The sequence below is a fragment of the Myotis daubentonii genome, chromosome 3, assembly GCF_963259705.1.
Source record: "Myotis daubentonii chromosome 3, mMyoDau2.1, whole genome shotgun sequence".
Classification (NCBI taxonomy): domain Eukaryota; kingdom Metazoa; phylum Chordata; class Mammalia; order Chiroptera; family Vespertilionidae; genus Myotis; species Myotis daubentonii.
Window position 1 is genome coordinate 70,767,550 of NC_081842.1, and position 24,247 is coordinate 70,791,796.

At 43.4% G+C, this 24,247-nt stretch overlaps 1 pseudogene; it reads right to left on the reverse strand.

The window, feature by feature from the left end:
- The window catches only part of LOC132229619 (small ribosomal subunit protein eS8-like), an 89,916-nt pseudogene that overhangs the window by 4,562 nt on the left and 61,107 nt on the right, over positions 1-24,247 (reverse strand).

Genomic DNA, 24,247 nt, shown 5'->3' on the forward strand with positions numbered 1-24,247 from the left:
CGTGTGTCAGAGGTGACACGCAAACTCATTTTTTTGGTTGACTTTTCTTTGTTAAATGGCATTTAAATATATAAAATAAATATCAAAAATATAAATCTTTGTTTTACTATGGTTGCAAATATCAAAAAATTTCTATATGTGACACGGCACCAGAGTTAAGTTAGGGTTTTTCAAAATGCTGACACGCCTAGCTCAAAAGGTTCGCCGTCACTGAGCTAGTGGCATTGAGCTCCTGTGTAAGCTTAGGGTGTTTACACTTAGTGAACTTTCATATGCTGGTCTCAAATATGATTACTACATATTTTATCTCTGCTACCCCACCAATATGTAAATTTCATGTTAATGTAAATTAAGACACTGTTGGGTTGATCCTGATAAGATGTGGTAACCCTCACTGAATGTTTCGAGATCTCTGGGTTGAAAATGATAAGGTGCTGTGGTAAAAACTGGATTTAGACTAATAATGCATACTCACACTCTGTGGACATTTTCTGGAAAACTGCCTATCCTATCTAATAAAAGAGAAACATGGTAATTAGCGTATGACTGCTACCCTTCTCATTGGCTAATCAGCAAGATATGCAAATTAACTGCCAGCCAAGATGGCGGCCGGCAGCCAGGCAGCTTGAAACTAACATGAGGCTTGCTTGCTTCAGTGACGGAGGACTGCAATGTTCCCCACCTGCCTTGCCAGCCTCTGAGCCTGCAGTTTCAAACATTGTAACAAATATAGATGCAAAACAAAACCCCAGAAACCAGCTTTCAGCCAGCTGGGATCTCAGAGCTGGAGTTGATACAGAGTTCCGATTATAGAACCGAAACAAACCAGATACCTGCTTTCAGGAGCAGAGGCCTAAGAGCTGGAGCCTCAGAGCTAAAGCTGGCCCAGAATAAAAAGGAAAAAAGGAGCGGTTGGGAGCTTCAGTCACCCGCCAGCCTGAAAACAGCCCTCAGCCCCTCACCCAGACTGGCCAGGCACCCCAGTGGGGACCCCCACCCTGAAGGGGGTGTGACCAGCTGCAAACAGCCATCATCCCCTCATCCAGGCTGGCCAGGCACCCCAGTGGGGACCCCCACCCTGATCCAGGACACCCTTCAGGGCAAACCAGCCAGCCCCCACCCATGCACCAGGCCTCTACCCTATATAGTAAAAGCGTAATAGGCCTCCCAGCACTGGAATCAGCGGAGCTGAGAGGCCTCCTGGCACCGGGATCAGTGTGACAGGGGGCAGCGCCCAAACCCCTGATCACCTTGCAGCTCTGTGTGTGACAGGGGGCAGGGCCACAGCCTCCCTATCGGCCCTGCTCTGTTCGTGACAGGTGAAGGTGCCCCAACCCCCTGATCGGCCCGCTCTGTGCGTGACAGGGGGTGGCACCACAACCTCCCCAACGACTCTGTTTTGAGTGTGACAGGGAGCGGAGCCCCAACCCCCCAATTGGCCCTACCCTGAGCGTGACTGAGGGTGGCATCGCAACCTCCAATCCGCCCTGCTCTGTGCATGACAGGGGGCGGTGCCCCAACTCCCCAATGGGCCCTGCTCTGAGCCCGACCAGGGGCTGCACCTAAGGATTGGGCCTGCCCTCTGCCACCTGGGAGAAGGCCTAAGCCAGCAGGTCATTATCTCCCAAGGGGTCCCAGACTGCGAGAGGGCACAGGCCGGGCTGAGGGACCCTCTCCTCCCCCCCGAGTGCACAAATTTTTGTGCACCGGGCCTCTAGTCTATAATAATAAAAGTGTAATATGCTAATTAGACCAAACATCCGAACGACCTTCCAGACGACATTCTGAACATCCTTCTGGATGAAGCCGCTATAATGGGGGCCGAGGCAGGGGTGGTTAGGTGTGATTAGGCAGGCAGGCGAGCAGTTAGGAGCAAGCAGGCAGGCAGGCAGAGTGGTTAGGGGTTATCAGGCAGACAGGCAAGTGGTTAGGGGTGATCAGGCAGGCAGGCAGAGGTTGTTAGGGGTGAAGACAGGCAGGCAAGCAGTTAGGGGTGATCAAGCAGGCAGGTGAGTGGTTAGGGACAATCAGGCAAGCAGGGAGAGTAGTTAGGGGTGATCAGGCAGGCAGCACAGTGGTTAGGGGCGATTAGGCAGGCATGTGAGTGGTTAGGGGCAATGAAGCAGGCAGGCAGAGTGGTTAGGGGCAATGAGGCACGCAGGCAGAGTGGTTAGGGGAAGTCAGGCAGGCAGGCAGGTGAGTGGTTAGGAGCCAGTGGTCCTGGATTGTGAGAGGGATATCCGACTGCCAGTTTAGGCCCTATCCTGGAATCAGGCCTAAACTGGCAGTTGGACATCCCCCGAGGGATCCTAGATTGCAAGAGGGTGCAGGCCAGGCTGAGGGACACGCCCCCTTCATGCACGAATTTTGTGCACTTGGCCTCTAGTTGATTATAAAGATGTTGATGGCAAAAATGCATGTAAATACTTTGAGCTAAAACCTGTTTCTAAAATATAGTCAAATAAAGGAATATTTCTAAATGAATAAAAAGATATTGCTTTAAATGTGCATAAATAAACAAATAAATTACATATAATTTTAAGAGAAGAGAATTGTTTGGGGAAATAAAAGGAAACCAGAGAAGGCTATGGACACAAAGTGCAATCCATCAGATCCTTCAAGATCACTTGATGTTCCTCCCCAAGGAGACATTGTGGGATGCTGAGAATGATGATCTTAATGATATTACTACAGGAAATACAGCAGTGAGTTTCAATCAATTATTTGATATAGTCTGATGGCAAACATCAAAATACAGTTCAGTAAGAGTAATACCATGAAAAGCCAAAGCAACCTGATTTATATTCACAGTTCTCTGATGGTTTGTCATAAAAGGAAGAGTGTGTGGTGAAAAATACTTAGGACAAAGATTCAAAATATCCAGGTTCTTACCCAAGCTCTGCCACTTATAAGATATATGCTATTGCAACCACTGTGGAAAACAATATGAAGTTTCCTTTAAAAATTAAAAATAGAACTCCCATTTGACCCAGTGACCCCAGTTCTAGGAATATACACCAAGAAATCAGAAAGGATCTATGCGACCCTATGTTCATAGCAGCACAATTTACAATAGCTAAGATTTGGAAAAGCCTAAGTGCACATCAGCAGATGAGTGGATTAAAAAACAGTGGTACATCTACACAATGGAATACTATCCTATCTAATAAAAGAGTAATATGAAAATTAACAATCACTCCCTCAGTCGGTCACTCCCTCACTCCATCACAATGATGGCGGCGGCTACGGAGCTGGAGTGAGCAGGAGGCTCAGGTTGCCCCTGGCAATGGAGGAAGCCAAGCTTCCCACCTGCCCTGGCTGGCCCTGAGCTATGCTCAAGGCTACAAAGTTTCAATTATAGAAGATAAATAAATCCCAGATACCTGTTTCCAGTGAGCATGGGCTCCACTCAAGGAAGTGCTGGGTTGCCAGGAAGCTTCTAGCCAGACAAAGGCTACAAAGTTTCAATTAAAGAAGATAAATAAATCCCAGATACCGGCTTCCAGCCCACAGGCATGGAAAGCCTGAAAACGGCCATCAGCCTCTCACCCAGGCTGGCCAGGCACCCCAGTAGAGACATTCACCCTGAAGGGGCTGTGGCCAGCCTTAAAACAGCCATCAGCCCCTCACGCAGGCTGGCCAGGCACCCCAGTGGAGACCCCCACCCTGAAGGGGGTGTGACCAGCCTGCAAACAGCCATCAGCCCCTCACCCAGGCTGGCCAGGCACCCCAGCAGGACCCCCACCCTGATTCAGGACACCCTTCAGGTCAAACCAGCCAGCCCTCACCCGTACACCAGGACTCTAGCCTATATAATAAAAGGGTAATATGCAAATTGACATTAACAGCAGAATGACTGGGAATGACTGGTCACTATGACACACACTGACCACCAGGGGCAGACGCTCAATGCAGGAGATGCCCCTGGTGGTCTTTGCGCTCCCACAGGGGGAGCTCTGCTCAGCTACAAGCCAGGCTGACAACTGCCAGCATAGCGGTGGTGGCGGGAGCCTCTCCCGCCTCCTCAGCAGCACTAAGGATGTCCAACTGCAGCTTATGCCTGCTCCCTGCTGGCAAGCGGACATCCCCTGAGGGTTCCTGGGCTGCCAGAGGGATGTCTGACTGCCAGCTTGGGCCCGATCCCCCAGGGAGCGGACCTAAGCCAGCAGGTGGACATCCCCTGAGGAGTCCCAGACTGTGAGAGGGCACAGGCCGGCCTGATGGACCCCCCCTGAGTGCACAAATTTTTGTGCACCGGGCCTCTAGTTCTATATAATAAAAGACTAACATGCAAATTGACCCTAACAGCAGAACAACCTGGAATGACTGATTGCTATGATGCTCACTGACCACCAGGGGGCAGATGCTCAATGCAGGAGCTTCCCCCTAGTGGCCAGTGCACTCCCACAGGGAGAGCTCCGCTTAGCCACAAGCCAGGCTGACAGCTGCGAGTGCAGCGGTGGTGTTGGGAGCCTCTCCCACCTCCTCAGCAGTGCTATGAATGTCCAACTGCAGCTTATGCCCACCCCACGTCAGTCGGATATTCCCCAAGTGTTTCTGGGCTACCAGAGGGGTGTCTGATAGCCATCTTAGGCCCAGTCCCCCAGGGAGCAGGCCTAAGCGAGCAGGGGGACATCCCCCGAAAGGTCCCAGACTGCGAGAGGGTGCTGTCTGGGCTGAGGGACTCTCCGCAAGTGCACAAATTTTTGTGAACCAGGCCTCTAGTGCTGCTATAATAAAGAAGGAGCCCTGGCCAGTTTTGCACAGTGGATAGAGCATCGGCCTACGGACTGAAAGGTCCTAGGTTCGATTCCAGCCAAGGGCACATGCCCAGACTGCGGGCTTGGTGGCCATTGGGGGCCGTGCAGAAGGCAGCCAATCAATGACTCTCTCATCATTGATGTCTCTATCTCTTCCTCCCTCTCCCTTCCTCTCTTAAATCAATAAAGAAATATATTTTTAAAAAAAAAAGAAGAAGAAGGAGCTTTTACCATTTGCAGCAGCATGGATGGAACTGGAGAGCATTATGCTAAGTGAAATAAGCCAGTCAGAGAAAGGTAAATGTTGCCTGATCTCACTCATATGTGGGATATAATTAACAACATAAACTGATGAACAAAAATAGATCCAGAGACAAGGTATCACTGAATAGACCATCTAATCTCAGAGAGTAGGCAGAGGAAGGGGAGGAGATTAGAGATCAGTCAAAGGACTTGTATGCATGAATATAAGCATAACCAATGGACACAGACACTGGGGCCGTCAAGTCTTATCCTGGGGGGTGGGAGTCGCCGGGGAGAGATCAATGGGGGGGGCAGGAGACATATGTAATACTTTAAACAATAAAGAATTTAATTTTTTTTATTATTATTAGTTAAGGTATTACAAATGTGTCCTCATCCCCTGGGTTAATCCCCAACCTCCCCCCCCCCCCCCGCACACTCATGATCCCATCCCCCTGTTGTCCATGTCCATTGGTTTGGCTTATATACATGTATACAAGTCCTTCGGTTGATCTCTTCCCCTTACCCCTGCCCTCCCCTACTTTCCTTCTGGGGATTGATAGCCTGATCGCTGTTTCTCAGTCTTTGGATCTGTCCTTTTTCATCAGTCTATGTTGTTCTCTATAATCCACAAATTAGCATAATGCTCTCCATTTCCATCCACGCTGTTGCAAAAGGCAAGAGTTCCTTTTTTTTTACTGCAGCATAGTATTCCATTGTGTAGATGTACCACAGTTTTCTAATCCACTCATCTGCTGATGGGCACTTAGGCTGTTTCCAAATCTTAGCTATGGTGAATTGTGCTGCTATGAACATAGGGGTGCATATATCCTTTCTGATTGGCGTTTCTGGTTTCTTGGGATATATTCCTAGTAGTGGGATCACTGGGTCAAAGGGGATTTCCATTTTTAGTTTTTTGAGGTAGCTCCATACTGTTCTCCACAGTGGCTGCACCAGTCTGCATTCCCACCAGCAGTGCAGAAGGGTTCCTTTTTCTCCACATCCTCTCCAACACTTGTTGTTTGTTGATTTGTTGATGATAGCCATTCTGACAGGTGTGAGATGATAGGGCTAAAGGAAGTACTATAAAATTCTCCAAAAAAAAAAAAAAAAGATGTATGCTATTAGGCAATTTAATAATGATAAAATTCTGTGTTTCGATTATTTTACCATAAATTAGCTTAATGAAGTAACTCTTTATATTCAGCAGAATAACTTCCCATAAGTGAGAAGATAATGATGGCATAAATGAAGCAATCATAGAAGGACCTTGAGTTTCATGAGAACATTGGTATATTAGTATGCTAGGCCCACCATAACAAAATCCCATATCCTGAGTGGCTTAAATAACAGAACTTTATTTTTTCACAGTTCTGGAGGTTGGAAGTCCAAAATCAAGGCTTGGTTTCCTGTGAGGGCTCTCTTCTTGGCTTGTAGATGGTCAACTCTTACTTCTTCTTTACATGGTAATCCCACTGTGCACATACACCTCTTGTGTTTCTTTCTGTGTGTCCAAATTTATTTTTCTTATAATGAGACCAAATTTTATAGAGACCATCCAAATGACTGCATTTTACCTTATTTACCACTTTAAAGGCCCATCTCCAAATGCAGTCACATTTTCAGATACTGAAGGGTAGGACTTCAACATAGGAATTTGATGGGTCACAATTCAATCCAAAAATATTGGGAAGAAGACAAACTGAGAGATCACAGAAAAGCAATAAATGAGAGGTCAGAAGACACCAAAGCCAGGCTTAGCATCCTTCCCAACCCAGCTTTAAGTTGGCTTCACTCTGTTTCCTTTTAACTGTCTTCTTACACAGCTCACAGAAAACCTGAGAGTAAAAAAATAAAATAAAATAAGTTCTTGGCCTCATCCTCCAAACCCTGAAAAGTATGGGGATTATGAAGCAAAAACATGAATGGGAGAAGAGAGACAGCTATATTATAACTCTCCAGAATGTCAGAGTTCAGAGGGAAGTTCATACTAAGGCATAAAAACTAGCCCTTTACCCCTTGACCTTCAGCTCTTCTGTAGGATATATCATGGAGTTCTCTCTCTCTCTCTCTCTCTCTCTCTCTCTCTCTCTCTCTCTCTCCATGTTTAGTCTTTATCAGCCTCAAGAGCCAGCAATGGGGGTCCTCCAGAGCTATTCATAAGGGAAGTTGTACATGGTGATAGAAATTATACAATTCTGAGCACATTCACATGTCCATAGATTTAGTACACATCACTACCCTGTTCATTTATCCTCTCAGACAAATGTCATCACTTTATTTTCAGTTTAAACTATTCAGAAATTATATTGCTTTAGATTCCAACCCAAGAGTTGAAATATGAGCTCTACTGATGGCAGTAAAGACATTGGTTAAATATTACAATAAAAAAAATGTATAGCATACACTTTGACATTTGTGCATTTATAGCATTTGCTCAATTTCAGGATAGCAAGATATTTGCTATGGAAAAGTTTACCACCTTCTGCTGTCCTATGATATTCATATCAGGTAAAATGGAAGGGCTATAACATCTTAAAATTACCAGTAAACAGTTTTTTCTGGTGAAAATTTATAGGAATATAGTTTTCCAATTGCAGCAATTTGCCACTAGCATTTAAAACGACTTCATATATTAAACCCATAAAATTGAAGAGAACTATATCTCTGTCAAGTACAAATGTTATGGTTGGTTTTTTAAAGTAAGTGTTAATCTCTGGCAGCATAATTACCTAGATGTGCAAATAATAGATGATCCATGCAGGTGTATTAACTTCCAATTAATATATTTGTGCCAAATTCTCTCCCTGTTAAATTGTTTATATTTATTTTTTGAGAATACCATATGTTCTCTGTTTCAGTTTTACACAATTTGTGTCTAACACCAGTTTCCTGTTGCCAGGTATTTATACGGTGATCTACAGCTGCAACAAACTGAACCATCTGGGGCTAGCAGCCACTGTATTTCACTACCACATCACAAAGTTGTTTTTGTACCTCAGAAAATATTCATCAGAAATTCACTATCAAGTTTCTAACCTGTGACCAAATGTAAGTAACTGAATTCAGCCATCATATACAGTATATGCCTGATTCTCTCCCCTAAGTTGCATTCCCATTGCCATGACTCCAATTTGGGTATTCATTAACCCATTCCTGAGGTTTTTATTATCACTCTTAAGATATATCCTTAGTTCAAGGTCTATTCAGTCCTTGTACTAATTGGTCTTGTATCCAAAAGCACATTAATCCTGCTACAGTATTTCTGTCATCACATTACTTTCTACCTACAACTTGGTTTTCCAAAAAAAAAAAAAACATCCACAATCAGTTTCAAAATAGAACACACACGCTAACCTCTCTGCTCAAGACCTTCTGTTATAGACTGCACAGTTGTCCCTGCTCCCCAAATCTGTACCTTGAAACCATAATCCCCTATGAGATGGTGTTTGGAGATGGGCCCCGGGAGATAGGTCATGAGGGTGAAGCCCACATGATAGCATCAGTCCCCTTATAAGGAGAGACAGGGGAGAGTCTGGTTCTTTTTCTGCTCTGTGCCTTACGTAGATACAGCGAGAAGGCGAACATCCACACACCAGGAAGCAGGCTTTGGAGCTGCCTGGGACCTTGAACTTCCAAGCCTCCAGAACTGTGAGAAACAACACCCGGTCTCTAGTATTTTATAACAGCAACCTGAGCAAACTAAGACACACTCCAAATACTATATCATCATTTCAATTCAACTTTTCAGTTGCCCAACCCAAAACATAATTCAGATCTTGCTCTACAATGGTACCTGCATATATAGTATTTATAACCCATGTTTTTCTTTATTTTTCTATCAACCTAGAAAATTCTCATATCAATATTATCTATCCTATACATTGTGTTCATAAATAGAAAGAAGTAACATTATTAAAATGTCTAAACTACCCAAAGCAATCTACAGATTCAGTGCAATCCCTATCAAAATACCAAAGGCATTTTTACAGAATTAGAACAAGTCATTCTAAAATTTGTATGGAATCACAAAAGACCCTAAAAATCCACAGCAATCTTAGGAAAGAAGAACAAAGTTGGAGGTATCACAGTAGCTGATATCAAACTATACTACAAGGCTATAGTAATAAAACAGCATGGTACTTGCATAAAAACAGACACATAGATCAATGGAACAGAATAGAGACCCCAGAAAGTAAAACAATGCCTATATGACAAAGGAGTCTAGACTATACAATGAGGCAAAGACAATCTCTTCAATAAATGGTGTTGGGAAAGCTGGACAGTTACACTCAATAAATAAATGTAAGATGTACAAAATCAACAAATTCCTAGAAAGAAACATAACAGTAAACTCTTTGACATCACTCTTAGCAATACTTTTTTTGGATATGTCTCTTTGGGTAAGGGAAACAAAATTGGGACTACATCAAACTAAAAATTTCTGCACAATAAAGGAAGCCATAAACTTACTGAATGGAAGAAAATATATGCCAATAATACATCCAACAAGGGCTTAATGTCAAAATATATAAGGTACTCATGCAGCTTAACACCAGAAAATCAATCTGATTTTAAAAATGGCAGAGGACATGAATAGACATTTCTCCAAATACTAGTAGAACATACAAATGGGTAATAGATACAGGAAAAGATGTTCAGAGTCACTAATCATCACAGAAATGCAAATTAAAACCACAATGAGATATCACCTCACACCTGGCAGAATGGCTATCATCAATAAATCAACAAATAAGTGTTTGCAAGATTTTAAAGTAAAGGGAACCCTCATGCACTGTTAGTGGAATTGTAAATTGGTGCAGCCACTATAGAAAACAGTATGGGCCAGCTGGTATGTATGGCTCAGTGGTTGAGTGTCTACCCATGAACCAAGAGATCACTGATTCAATTCCCAGTCAGGGCACATGTCTGCTTGAGAGCTTGATCTTCAGCAGGGGGTGTGCAGGAAGCAGCCAATCGATGATTCTCTCATCATTGATGTTTCTGTCTCTCCCTGTTCCTTCCTCTCTCTGGAATCAATTTTAAAAAAATTAAAGAAAATAAAATAGTATGGTGGTTCCTCAGTAAACTAAAAATAGATCTACCATATGACCCAGTAATTCCACCTCTTGGTATTCTGGATACTTATATGAAGAAACCAAAAACACAAATTTAAAAAGATATATGCATTTCTATGTTAATTGCAGCATTATTTACAATAGTAAAGATGTGGAAGCAACCTAAGTGTCCATCCATAGACATACAGATAAAGACATACAGACAACCATATATACAACTGAATATTACTCAGCCATTAAAAAGAATAAAATCTCTGCATTTGGGACAACAAAAATGGACCTAGAGGCTAGCATGAAGTAAGTCAGTCACAGAAAGACAAATACCATATAATTTTAATTATATGTGGAATCTAAAAAACAAAACAAAACAGAAACAAACTCATAGATCCAGAGAACAAACTGATGGTTGCCAGATGGGTGGGGGGTTTGGGAAGATGGATGAAAAACATGAAGGGATTAAGAAGTACAAATTGGAAGTTATAAAATTAGTCACAGGGATGCAAAGTACAGCATAGGGAATCTAGTCATTAATAATGTAATAACTATGTATGGTGTCAGATGGGCACTAGACCTAATGGGGTGACCACATCATAAGTTATATAAATGTGCAATCACAATGTTGGATACCTGAAACTAATATAATAATGTGTGCCAAGTATAATTGAAAAAAAATATTTTTAAAAAAGTTTAAAAATATGTTTTAAAAATATTACCTATCTTATACTTTTTTATTTTATGTCCCATCTTCTCAACAAAACCTTTTAATATTATTCTAGGTTATAGTAATCTCACCAAGTAATCTCTCATAGGTCTATTTATGTACTCATACTGTCATTCATTCTGTCAGTCAGTCATTCAACAAATATTTGTGTTTCTGTGAAACCCACTTAGCTTATTTCTAAGTTGTCTTTAAACATTGCACTTCACAGCCCCTCTGTGATTGTCATAGAGGAAGTTGGGTGCCAAGGAAGCATAGCCCCAAGCTTCCTTAGCCCAACGCCAGCCACAGTGACAAAGCTTTCATTTGTATTACAGATGAACAACAGCTAAGTGACTCTAGAAACCAAGGTTCTAATGCATAAATTCAACCATAAATGTTATTGCTCTCATAAGCGCTGTAGCTTCCAAGCTTGTAGTTTTTTTGTTGCCCATTCTTTTATAAATGGTCTTTCCCAAACTTTAATGCTTAGACTTAAATAGAATTATGCACTACAGCTTTACTCCCCAAAAAAAGTCCCATTGCTTTTGTTCTACCATATTTCCTTATTCCAGGTTTCATAGTCTGCTCTACATTATTCATAAAATAAATACATTGAGGAATACTAACGCTAATCACCGGAAAGCAGAATTCAGAAAGATTAAGTTGTTAACAGCCAATTGTTGAGTAAATGTTTATTGAATGTTCCCTATATGCCAGGTATTATTTTTCAAAACCAGTTTGATCCACAAATATTAAAAAAGATCATATCCTACCCTCTTTTTTCCCATGTATTCTCTAAACAAATTTGGAAATATCCCTCCTTAGTATTATTTAGAAATTAAACATAAGGTAAATTTTTTTACTTAGTGAAAAAATCACAAAATAATTTTAATATATATTGCCATGCTATCAATGTGTGCAGTTGGTTTGCATACCACAAATTCTCTCTTCCAGCTTTTGTGCAATTAGACTGCAGGTCAGTGTTCACACTAAGTCTGTTGGTTTTGCAATCATAGACAAAAGTACCGGAAAATCCACTTTATGCATTCAATTACAATAGTAACCATACATTTTCAAATTGCACTTTCTAAGTCTGGGCATTCACTTGCTATGTGTGCACAATTAAAGACAATGACTAATAAATAAAATTTGGTATTTTCCAATATGTGTTATAATGTTTTATTAATGATATACAGTAAATATAGCTTTAATTTCCCCATTGTCTCACTTTTTGAAAGGTCTCTTTTCTATAATAAATCATACCACAAATGTTGGGAAGAAGCCATTTAATTAATTTCTTATCTTAAGACAATATGTCTGATGCTAAAATTATATAGGAATACATTTTTAAAATTAAATTTCCCACCATTTTTAGCTCATATATATTTGATTAAAGACAAACTACAGCCATTATTAACTTAAATAATAAGTTTTCATAAGCAATTAACCAATAGTCCTTCATCTTTGAGTGAGGCTTTACTGTGAAAAGCATCTTCCTCATTGTTGAAATAAGAAACTATTTTAACTAGAACAGTGAAATTGCAGTGAAGATTCACTGATGACATTACCCTCAGATTACCCAGATTTTGTGATTTTGCTCTTCACTCTCCTCTCTGTGTGTATTAATTGGAGTGTGTAATTTCAGAGTACTAAATGGCACAGTTGGGGATATAAGGCAGTAACCAAGATACCATTATCTCATGTTATTCAAATAACCAAGTTGTGGGGTATTTTTTAGTCTGCTTGCTTGGTTTTTCATTGACTCTATTTCCCAGGAACTGAGAGCAAGAAATAAAGCAAGGAGACTAATTTAAAACCAATGTAATTATAAATGTGAATTTAGTCTTTATTTTTTCTCCGTGACATCTGTGAAATGAATGAATCTAGAAAGGGGGAATCATTCATCCAGCACGATGCTATTTTATTCATACAGAACATGAAACACACACACAGAAAAACAGATTTTTGTAGCCTTAAGAAACCTTTCAAATAGCTATCAGATATAGCTTCAGTCTAGAAACCACTCAAAAGCACCACGAGGCCTCCAAAATACTAGGTGTAAAGATAATGTTTTTGTGTAAATTTATTCTCTCCAAACACCATTCATTCCAGTACTAAGTAAAAGGGTGTTAGGGGTACATAAACACAAATTTATAACATGTTTGACCTTTAAAAGCTTTTATTGTTTTAAAAACCAATAAAATAATGATCTTTTGAATTAAAAAAAAAAAAGAAAGCAAATACAGAGAAACAAAAACCAAGTTGTCGGGTATTTTTCAGTCTGCTTAAGAAGCAGACTAAATACAGAAGAATTAGAAAGAGTTTCTTGGAAAAGAGCCCCCACAGATAATGCTAATGAAGACTTAGTTAATGTTTTGTTGTTTTATAGTAATGATTTAAAGATTTTTTTTTCTGAAAGTTAAAAAGGAAAATCAGAATCTGTCAAAAGAGTCATGACCCACCATTTTTTCTCCCTAAGTAGCTAAGTTTATAGGTGAAAGAAACACTTATTTCAAACCCCAGTAGCCATATTAGTAACTGGGTAGATGATAGCACTGGAAACAGGGGAACCCAAATTATAAATGGGGCTCTTCATTATTAAAAGTTTGTCATGCCTTGGTTTCTATTATTCTGTGTATCCCATTCTCTTTCTTTAGTTCAAGCTCTTTATCTTTGTAATTACAATTTTCCTTCCTCTTCCCAATACCTGAATGTTTGCATCTCTAAACTCAGTTCAAAAACATTGGGATATTTTTGACCCATACTAACTTTACCCCACAGTATCAAGCATCACGTCCTGTCAAATCAAAACTGTTCCTTTTTTTACAAATACCATATTATTTTATTTATATGCATAATGTAAAGAGCAAAATGAATGAACAAAAACAACAAAAAGAAACAGATTCATAGGGACAGAAAACAGACTGATGGCTGCCAGAGGGGAAAGGGTTGAGGGAACTGGATGAAAAAGGTGAAGGAATTGAGAAATAAAAATTGGCAGTTACAAAATAGTCACAGGGCTATAAAGTACAGCATAGGGAATATTGTCAATAGTATTGTAACGCTATGTACAGTGCAGGTGAGTACTTGAATTATCAGGGGAATCACTTTGTGAAATATGTGATTATCTAACCACTATGCTATAAATCTGAAACTAATACAAAATAGTATTGAATATAAACTGTAATTGAAAAATAAAATTAAATATAACTTTTTTTCTTTCCATTCCTTTTATTACCCCATGAACTTATGTCATCCTACTTTTTCACAGTAGTTTCTGAAGTCAAATGAAGAACCATATGCTAAGCATATACCACAATAAACAGCACATAGTAGATGCTTAATAAATGCAGTTCCTTTTCTTTCTCACCTAAAACTTGTTGTGTTGATTTCCACCTTCTCTAACAGATCTCATACATTTAACACATATTTTTTGCATACATAACTCTCTACTTTCAAACTTTCAATCTGCCTGGTCATGGGATATGTAATATATTAAACATCTACAGCAACACTACACTTAACCCTATAGAGTTAAAGCAACACTATACTTAACCCTATAGCGTCTGCTTAGTATTTCCTAAGTGGTCATTCACATTTTTATCTCCATTTCCTTGTTCACTTCATTCTCTTTTCCTGCTGTCTACTAATATGTCTAACTCTTCCATTAAAGTGTATCTTAAGTCCCATATTCTCTAACTACTTCAATCTTTGGTATTCTTTGCTGAATTACTTTGGCATTTACATATACTTACAATCATTAGGATCAGAAAGGCTATTTAAAACCCCATCTATTTGTAAAGCAAAATGCTTTTTATAAGAGGCCATCAACACCATCTGTTGTTGACATGCTGGGTTGGCATGCTGGGTTGGCTCTGGCCAATAGCATAGTTCACATCAGTGATATTTCCTACTTTGAAAATTTGTAAGTAGTTGTGCTTCTATAACATGAGCAATGCTCAATATACTTAGCATATTTGCATTTTTATTTATTTCTTATTAGTAAGTCTTCTCGACTCCATCTAGCATGTACATGGTCTTGAGGCTTATACAACATGAACCATCTTTGCATCCTGCTTCCCTAGCATAATAAAAGCTCAGTCAATATTTATTGATGGTGATAAAAAATATTTACATCACAGGAATATTGTTGTAAAAATCTTTAAAGCACCATGAGCTCCTCTGAGACATATAATTTATACTGGAGGGAAAAAATGTGTTTTATTTTTTAATCTTATTGCAGTGTTAGTTTCGAGGAGAAAGAATAGTAATGCAAACCTGTCATGTCTCAAAGGCAAATTTTTGTGTCTTTGCAACCTGTTATATCTGTATAATTATTTGGGAAAGACAAAATCATATTCATTAGCTGAAAAATATGAAAGATACCATGACCAGGTCAGTTTCACAAATGGAGCTTGTAATATATATTGATGACCCTGTACAGTACATAAGGAACAATATCTGCTTCTAGTACAAAGCTAACAGTAAAATGTCAATTAACAAGGCATGGAATACTCTCTAGGGGTAATATTAAAGAAAACATTTACAACAATCTTTCAGAAATCCTGTGAAATAAGATACTCAGAGTCTAAGATATAACTGTTACACAAAATCCATTATATATGAATCCATGTTCTTGTAAACCCCCAAATGCCTTCAGGCTGAGCAAAATACAAAATTCAAGATTCATCTGAGTTAGAAATTTAGGTAAGAAAGAGCAGTTTTCAAAGGATTTAAATAATAAGAAATCAAGATAGAAAGTGTATATATAAGGCATCATCAAAATACTAACATTATGTCTTTATAGCCTGCTAAATTCATATAATTTGTTAAATATGTACAAAATGGTGGGCATATATATAGCCATTTCCATACTTTAAATAGCATTATCATATAGACCAGTGGTTCTCAACTTTCTGGCCCTTTAAATACAGTTCCTCATGTTGTGACCCAACCATAAAAATTTTTTCGTTGCGACTTCATAACTGTAATGTTGCTACTGTTATGAATCATAATGTAAATATCTAATATGCAGGATGGTCTTAGGTGACCCCTGGAAAGGTCATTCAACCGCCAAAGGGGTCGCAACCCACAGGTTGAGAACCGCTGATATAGACTGTAATTAAAGTTTGGGGCCAAAGACTGACAGTCTAAAGATTAGTTACCTTTTACTTTGTCACAATCTCTCAACAATTCAACCCCCTTATCTATAAAATGCTAGTACAAATACTCATCCCTTTCTTTCCCATAATCTATATCCTGTCTAATAATAGAGAAACATGGTAATTAGCCGTAACTCCGCTACCCTTCCCATTGGCTAATCTAATCAGGGTGATATGCAAATTAACTGCCAACCAAGATGGCGGCCAGCAGCCAGGCAGCTTGAAGCCAACAGGAGGCTTGCTTGCTTCAGTGACGGAGGAAGCCAGGTTCCCCACCTGCCTTGCCGGCCTCTGAGCTTGCAGTTTAAGAAACATTGTTACAAATATTGAAGCTAAACAAAACCCCAGAAACCTGCTTTCATCCAGCTGGGCTGCAGCCAGCAGGACCACACCATTGTTTCAATTATAGAACAAATGCAGATCCCTGCTTTCAGCCAGCCGGGATCTCAGAGCTGGAGTGAGCAGGACCGCAACAGTGTTACAATTATAGAACCCAAACAAACCAGATACCTGCTTTCAGCAGCTGAGGCCTCAGAGCTGGAGCCAAGCCTCAGAGCTAAAGCTGGCCCAGAATAAAAAAAAAAAAAAGTAAAAAAGGACAGGTTGGGAGCTTCAGTCACCTGCCAGCCTGAAAACGGCCCTCAGCCCCTCACCCAGACTGGCCAGGCACCCCAGTGGGGACCCCCACACTGAAGGGGGTATGACCAGCTGCAAACAGCCATCATCCCCTCATCCAGGCTGGCCAGGCACCCCAGTGGGGAGCCCCACTCTGATCCAGGACACCCTTCAGGGCAAACCAGCCTGCCCCCACCCATGCACCAGGCCTCTATCCTATATAGTAAAAGGGTAATATGCCTCCCAGCACCAGAATCAGCGGAGCAGCGAGGCCTCCCAGCACTGGGATCAGCATGACAGGGGGCAGCGCCCAAACCCCCTGATCGCCCTGCGGCTCTGTGTGTGACACGGGTGGGGCCACAACCTCCCTATCCGCCCTGCTCTGTTCGTGACAGGGGAAGGCGCCCCAACCCCCTGATCGGCCCTGCTCTGTGGGTGATAGAGGGCAACACCCCAATCCCCTGATCCAACCTACTCTGTGTGTGACAGGGGGCGGTGCCTCAACTCCCCTATTGGCCCTACTCTGTGCATGACAGGGGGGAGCTCCTCAACCCCCTGATCGGCCGTGCTCTGTGCGTGACAGAGTACGGAGCCCCAACCCCCCTGATGGGCCCTGCTCTGTGCGTGACAGGGGGTGGCGCTGCAACCTCCCTATCGACCCTGCCTTGAGTGTGACGGGGGCAGTGCCCCAACCCCTAATTGGCCCTACCCTGAGCGTGACTGAGGGTGGCATCGCAACCTCCCGATCCGCACTGCTCTGTGCATGACAGGGGGCGGCGCCCCAACTCCCCAATCAGTCCTGCTCTGAGCCGGACCAGGGGCTGCATCTAGGGATTGGACCTGCCCTCTGCCAGCCAGGAGCAGGCCTAAGCCAGCAGGTCATTATCTCCCAAGGGGTCCCAGACTGTGAGAGTGCACAGGCCAGGCTAAGGGACCCCACCTTCCCCCTGAGTGCACAAATTTTTGTGCACCGGGCTTCTAGTGTGTATATAAAGAAGTAATATGCAAATGAGGTCAACACTCTGTAATGGTCACAACCAGATCAGGAGGAGGGGCCAGGCGCACCCCCAACCCTGAGAGAACAACACGCAGGTGTGGCCCTGATCCTGAGAGATCAACACAGAGGGGTGCCTGCTCTGAGCCTCCATTGTATGTCTGAGGGCAGGCCCCCAGCAGACACACACACACACACACACACACACACACACGGCACCTGCTCCAAGCCTCCGTGGCCAGACTACGGCTTAGGCCCGCTCCCCACAGGCCTAAATACCGCTCCCCACTAAACCATCAATAGGACATCCCCTGAGGGCTCCCGGACTGTGAGAGTGGGCAGGCCAGGCTGAGGGACCCCCACCCCCCAGTGCACAAATTTTGTGCACCAGGCCTCTAGTGTTTTATAAAGAAAAATTATAATTGCAGACTCTATACATATAAATACAAGGTTTTCAACAATATGTGGTTATGAATTCGTCATTTCATTTTCCCCCCAAACTATGAATTGCTGAAAAACAGCTAAACAAAGCTGCTCAGTTAGGAAACAGCAGATTTTTCTGTTTTATTACGTTGTTTCTCATCTAAATTAAACCAGACTGGTACATTCCCATTGTGAATGCCACATTTTAACAATTCAATTATTTAAATAATTCAATCCAGAGCCCATTACTTCCCAATTTGGACTTGGGAAAAAAAAAAACAAACCTGCTGGAATGGGAACTTTAGGTAGTTAGAAAACCTCTGCTTCTGCATTAGCTGGAGTAAAAGACATCTAACTAATTGTATAAAGAAACACACCTGATTTGTACAGCTAATCATCACAGAGCCCATTGTATATTATTTATTACTAGAGGCCCGGTGCACAAAAATTTGTGCACTCGGGGGGAAGGGGGGGTCCCTCAGCCCGGCCTGTGCCCTCTCGCAGTCTGGGACCCCTTGGGAGATAACGACCTGCTGGCTTAGGCCTGCTCCTGGGTGGCAGAGGGCAGGCCCAATCCCTAGGTGCAGCCCCTGGTCCGGCTCAGAGCAGGGCTGATTGGGGAGTTGGGGTGCTGCCCCCTGTCATGCACAGAGCAGGGCGGATCAGGAGGTTGCAATGCCACCCTCAGTCATGCTCAGGTTAGGCCTATTGGGGGGTTGGGGCACCGCTCCCTGTCACACTGAAGGCAGGGTCAATGGGGAGGTTGCGGCGCCACCCCCTGTCACGCACAGAGCAGGGCCAATCAGGAGGTTGGGGCGCTGCCCCCTGTCACTCACAGAGCAGGGCCCATCAGGGGGGTTGGGGCTCCATACCCTGTCATGCACAGAGCAGGGCCCATCAGGGGGTTGGGACGCCGCCACTCTCACACTCAGGGCAGGGCCGATGGGGAGGTTATGGCTCTATCCCGTCACACACAGAGCAGGGCCGATCAGGGGGTTGGGGCGCTGCCCCCTGTCACACACAGAGCAGGGCCTATCAGGGGGTTGGGGTGCCGCACCCTGTCACACACAGAGCCACAGGGTGATCAGGGGGTTGGGGAGCTCTCCCCTATCAGGCACAGAGCAGGGCTGATCAGAGGGTTGGAGCGCCTTCTCCTGTCACGAACAGAGCAGGACGGATAGGGAGGTTGTGGCCCCGCCCGCTGTCACACACAGAGCCGCAGGGCGATCAGGGGGTTTGGTCGCTGCCCCCTGTCACGCTGATCCCGGTGCTGGGAGGCCTCATGGCTCCACTGATCCCGGTGCTGGGAGGCATATTACCCTTTTACTATATAGGATAGAGGCCTGGTGCACAGGTGGGGGCAGCTGGTTTGCCCTGAAGGGTGTCCTGGATCAGGGTGGGGGTCCCCATTGGGGTGCCTGGCCAGCCTGGGTGAGGGGCTGATGGCTGTTTTCAGGCTGGCGGGTGACTGAAGCTCCCGACTGCTCCTTTTTTTCTTTTTTTTTTTATTCTGGGCCAGCTTTAGCTCTGGCTCCAGCTCTGAGGCCTCTGCTGCTGAAAGTAGGTTTCTGGCCTTTGTTTACCTTCTGTATTTGGAACAATGTTGCGATCCTGCTAGCTGAAGCCCGGCCGACTAAAGCGGGTTTCTGGGGTTTTGTTTAGCTTCTATATTTGTAACATAGTTGCTTAGAGTTGCAGCTCAGAGGCCTGCAGCAGCAGGCAGGGAACGTTGGAGTCCTCCATCACTGAAGCAAGCAAGCCTCATGTTCGCTTCCAGCTGCCTGGCTGCTGGCCGCCATCTTGGCTGGCAGTTAATTTGCATATTGCCCTGATTAGCCAATGGGAAGGGTAGCAGTCGTACGCTAATTACCATGTTTCTCTTTTATTAGATAGGATTTTAGGAATGTCAGTGTCTTAACTGAACCTAAATTTGATGGCTCTCTGTGCAGTGTCACCTGTGGATATCTCTTTGTGTGAGGGAGGGGTTTTGTTCTTTGACTGAAGGAGAAAGGGGTCATTTCATTGTTGTTTATGGTGACAATACTAATTAGACAAAACCCATGGGGAAAGAATATTGATAAATACTGCAAAAGTGATAGACATTGTGGTTCCCCCTAACCTGAACTGATTAGCTTTAAGCCTCCATAAAAGACGGGTAAGTGTAGAAACTTTCTGTTATGTGAGAATCTGAGCTTATTCCATGCTGCTTTGAGGTCCAGTTGAGAACTATAGGCAAACAGAAGGAAGTATTTGTATCTAGACATCTTCAATGTCAAAGACGGTGGTGGGACAACCAGACACGTCAGGAATTGACATGAGCACATGTGCAGTCTTAGAGCAATGTGATGGCACCATGCTGGAGAGATCTGACATTACCAAGGGAGATTTGATATTTGGGAAAAGACTGAGGGCCTGCAAAATGATCTGAGTATTATAGTAATTGAGATTTAGTGTGAATGGTATTGTATATGTTCTCATGGGTAGTACAATCAGTTACATATACTGACTCTATTTACATATTTAAACTGCATCTATTCCAAGGTATCCTCTCATATTTATCCAGCAATGACCCAATAATCTATTTTAAAAGTAAACTATACATATGCATCCTCCTATATAATCTAAATTCTTTTAACTGAAATCAAATTCTGATTCTGTCTCATCAAGACCCCACTTAGAACTTCATGAAAATATAGAGGCTGCTCTGAATATTTAATATTTTAAATAAACAGCTCATGTAAAAGTGATATTAACTATTTTAAGAATACTATAATAAAAGGTAATTACTGTTAATGTTTGAGTTGTAGGAGAGCCCTGCTGTAGTGGAATTTGCAATTCCTTATGTCCACCCAACAGATAAAGCCCTTCCTGTGTTTGAGCCATTCCCTACATAAAAACTAAAACTTCCAACCATTTACCAACCTGCATTCTTTGCAATGAAGACCTAGGCTCCACTAATGGCACATGGTGATTCTGGACTTGTACCAGAAAGAAGATGACACAAAGTGGAGAACTGAAAAGGCCCTCTGGCAGCTAAATCTGTCTATGCAAGCTCATGTTCCCTGCTCAACATGGATAGGAATCTCATTGCTGAGGCTCTCATTCTTGGCAATGTGTCTGTGTGGTTCTCATTCAACTACTTTTTCTTGGCACCATATGTATGCGCCAAGTTTTCCAATGTTCTGAACATCAGTGAACTATCCAATATGTTTTCACTAAATTCCTTTAATGTTCTTTGCAAAAGCTGTATTAATAAACTTGGAAGTTTTGAAGCTTCTCCTTAATAGTTTTTTAAGTGATAAATATTATGTACTAGAGGCCCAGTGCGTGAATTTATGTATAAGTGGGGTCCCTCCCCTCACCAGGTGGTCAGTGCGCTCCCATAGCCAACCTCCCATGGCCAGCCAACATCCCATGGTCCCTGACCCAGGTGGCCCTGATTGGCCCCGATTGGCCCCTATCAGGGCCGGCAGGCTGAGGGGAGGGACCATGGAAGGTTGTCTGCCAACCAGGGGGAGGGACCATGGGAGGTTAGCCACCAGCTAGCGGGGAGGGACTATGAGAGCACACTGACCACCCACCGGGCCAGAGGGAGGAACCACAGGAGGTTGGCTGGCCATGGGAGGTTGGCTGTGGGAGTGCATTGACCACCAGAAGGCAGATCATGCATTGAGCATCTGCCCCCTTGTGGTCATTGCACATCATAGCGACCAGTCAACCAGTTGTTTGGTCATTTGATCACTTAGGCTTTTGTATATATAGATTAGTAAACTCAGACAGCCATAACAAAATATCATAAATTTGTGTGGCTTAAACAACAAAAACGTATTTTTCTCACAGTTTTGGAGGCTGGAATTTGGGGTCAGGGTACCAGCATAGCATCATCCCATACACCAGAAAGTGGTGGATTGATTGCCAGTCAGGGCACATGCCAAGATTGCAGATTCAATACCCAGTCCAGTGAGAGTGGGAAACAATGGAACGTTTGTCTCTCACATCAATGTTTCTCTCTCTCTCTTCCTTCTTCTCTTTGAGTTCAATTAAAATGAATGATAAATAAATAAATAAAGTTCTGTAAGTATAGTTTTAACATGAAAGACATTAGTGATCTATGAAGTGAAAAATTCATTATAACACATATATACAGGATAACCCCATTTAAAAAATATATATTTATTGATTTCACAGGAAGGGAGAGGGAGAGATAGATAGAAACATCAATAAAGAGAAAGAATCATTGATCAGCTGCCTCCTGCACCCCCTTACTGAGGATCGAGCCCAAAACCTGACCAGGAATCAAATGTGACCTCCTGGTTTATAGATCAACACTCAATCACTGAGCCCCACCAACCAGGCCCCATTTTTATCAATACCAGGCACATGAGGTACATTGGCAAGATCTCACTCCTAGACGGAAGTCTGAAATTGCCCAAACTCCTTTGCAGCCAGGTTTCTGGATATGAATTCGTTTCTGCCGATTGGATGTTCTTGCACAATATTTTGAAGGCAGAAGTGAGGCAGAGGCATCTTCCCGCAGTTTGGGCCATTTGCTGCTGGTGATCATGTTTGCAGAGATGCGGATGTTTTCTGCAATGGAATCCAGGCTGTGCACAGGCAGTCGTGGCAGAGGCAGTGCCCAGTGACCTGTTTGTGGGAGCTGGAGGGCACTTACAGGGGCAGCAGTTTCCCGATCCCGGGTCACAGCTGTGCCAGAGTGTCCTAGAATTCAGCTGTGACTGATTTGTAGCTCCTCCCACTGGGCAGGGAGTCTTTCCTGGGGGCAGAGCCTAATACCCACTCCTCCAGTTTCCCGATGATTTCCCAAGCACCAATTCCCTGTGCTAAATTCTTTCCTGCCTAAAATAGCAAAGATCTAAAAACATTTTGGATCCTCTACTTTCAATGAAAACAATGCTGCACAGGTTCAGGTATGAGAAGTGGGTGAGGTGTTGTGGAAGGCGCCCTTCTTTGAGTCTCAGTTTCCTCTTCTGTAGAACGGAGACCAACGATTATTATCTGCTCACAGTTACTGAATACCATGGCAGCTGTGTTTCCTGAAGATGGCCACAACATTTCCCATCCCTCCTGTGGCCTTGCCACTTTCGGTTACGTCCTCTCTCTTGAAGCGGGGCTGACCTCTGATGTGCTGGTAGCCAGTGCACTGGTTGCCTGCAGAATTGCAAGGCCAAGGCCAAAAAGGCACGGGTCTGCAGTCCCGCCTACTTCACCAGGGTTCCAGTTCCGGCCCTGCCCATGCTGCTGGGTGGGAAGGAGGGCTCCCGGCTGGTGCGGGGCCTCGCCTCCCAGCTCACTTCCCCTCTGCTTGGCTATGCGATCTCAGCAACTCACAGTACACTATGGCCCACCTGCTGGTGCTGCTGGGCCCAGCGGGCAGAGTAAGCACCCAAGTTGGGCCTTGCGCCTCCTGGCTCCTGGGCACCACCACCCCCTGCGCCCCGCCGCCCCTATTTCTGTCGCTGCTCAGACTGGGGCCAGACACCTGGCTGCTGTGCATGGCCTGCAGGGACTGTAGTGGCCACCAGGTAAGCATCCCCACAAGACCCCTCACTCCAGCACCCTAATCCTGGGTCCACTTCTGCCAAAGGAGAGCTTTGCCCACAGAGCAGCTGCCCAAGACCGAGCACCTCCTAGGTCCCCTGACCCCAAATTTCTGCCAGTCCAGGCAGTTGGCCAGCTGGCCCCACCCCTGATTGGGGTGTTGGGGGCTGATGGGGGGCTGGGCCAGTGGGGGAAAAAGGGGGGCGATTGGGGCCAGATCAAGATGGTTGGCTGCCACAGTGTGCGTCATAGCCACCAGTCATTCTGGTCCTTCCGCCTGAACGATCGCTGGGCTTTTATATAGATAGATTATCCATCAAACTGGACGTGTTCTTCTACCAGACAGCAAAGTAGCTCTCATGGTCCCTTTATTAATATCTCTGCCAAATGTTGCCTTATACAGAGAGCCCTTTTCTGACCAACCTATCTGCTAGTAAATAGCATTTCATTTCAATTCTGCCCCTTAAAGCCCTGCTGGATTTTTCTTTTTCTTTTTCTTTTTTTTTTTATTCCTTGCTGGATTTTTCTTGATATCATTTATCTCTGACCCACATGATATTATTTATTATGATAGTCCCCCACTGATATGTTAAACTCAAGAGAGTGTGGACTGGATATGAGATACAGTTCTGTATCAGTTCCTTCACTGAAGCTTTTATTTCCTTTTTGCACTTTAAAATTGGGACTTGTATAAAGGCAATTACATTTCAATA